Below are 1,536 nucleotides of genomic sequence, written 5' to 3' on the forward strand. Positions count from 1 at the left end.
AAGACCCTCTATGAGGTGGATTGATTCAGTGACTGGGGCAATCGGGATGGGTGTGTCAGAGGCAATGAGATTGGCACAGGATAGAGCACGGCTTAGGGCTGTTGTACATAGGGTCGCTATGAGTCGCAAACGACTCAACGGCACATAACAACAACAACATTCATTCATTGTTGCACAGTTACTCTGAAGAGACTGAAATTGTAAGTAGCTTTAGTTTGCTTGGCTGCACAATCAACACTCCTGGCACTAGCAACCAAAAATTGAAAGACATTTTGTGTTGGGAAGTCTGCTTTCAGAGACCCCTCCAACGTACTGGAGTAATTATGTCGGTCCGGAGACTAAGGTGTGCCTGATCCAGGCCATGATTTTTGCAATAACTTGCTATGCATCAGAGAGCTCGACAATCACTAGGGATGACAGAAGGAGAATTGATGCATTTGAGCTGTGGTGTTTTAGAAGAGTATTGCATATGCCATGGACTGCTAAAAGAATGAACAGGTTCATCCTGGAGAGGGTGAAACCAGGCTGCTACTTGGAGATAAGGATTCTTAAGCTTCATCTGACATACTTTGAATATGTTGCAAGGTGAGACCAGTCCTTGGAGAGGAATGTCATGCTTGGGAGGGTGGAGAGACACACAGGAAAGGAAGATCCTTGATGAGATGGATTGATTCAGTAACTGGGGTAATGGGGTAGGTGTGTCAGGAACAGTAAGATTGGCAAAGGATAGAGCAGGGTTTAGGGGTGTTGTACATAGGGTTGTTATGAGTTGCAGGCTACTAGACAGTACATAACAACAACAACAACAACAACAGTATATTAGTATAGTATATTGAAGGGCAACATAAGGGATCCTTGTTGAGATAGAACTTTTCTAACTAGAGTGTGGATACATTAAACTATGCATGTGATTAACTTGACTAAAATAAAAAGAGTGTGTGTATGTGTGTGTGTGTGTGTGTGTGCAAGCACACACATACAAGTACAAATAAAACCAGAGAAATCTGGATGAGATTGATTGCAACAATGCAAATATCTTAGTTATAACATGTACAATCATTTTTTAGATTCTCAACTTCTGTCTCTTCCAAGTATCCTATGCTACACAATTTAGCATTTGTTTCTATTGTAAACTTTTAATGGAAAGGAGAATCATCCTGCAATGTGTTGTTTGTTTTGTGTTTGTGGTAAATATATGTAACAATCTTTATCTGTACAGTTAAGTAACAGTAATTATATTCATGATGTTATTCAACCATCATCCTTATTCATTCCTAAGTTTCTACATTACCTTTATAAGAAATTAGATGTCCCCTAAGCATAAGTTTTCTTTTCCCTCTCCCTCCTTCTGTGACCACTAATACACTTTGTTGTTGTTGTTATGTGCCATCGAGTCATTTGTGACTCATAGTGACCCTAAGTACAAGAGCCCTAAACACCGTTCTATCCTGTGCCAACCTCACTGCCTCAAACACACTCATTCCCACCACTCCACTCACAGAATCGATCCATCTCATTGAGGGTCTTCCTCTCCTG

The sequence above is a fragment of the Elephantulus edwardii genome, unplaced genomic scaffold, assembly GCF_000299155.1.
Source record: "Elephantulus edwardii isolate Elephantulus edwardi_28Jun2011 unplaced genomic scaffold, EleEdw1.0 scaffold00060, whole genome shotgun sequence".
NCBI classification, from domain to species: Eukaryota; Metazoa; Chordata; class Mammalia; order Macroscelidea; family Macroscelididae; genus Elephantulus; species Elephantulus edwardii.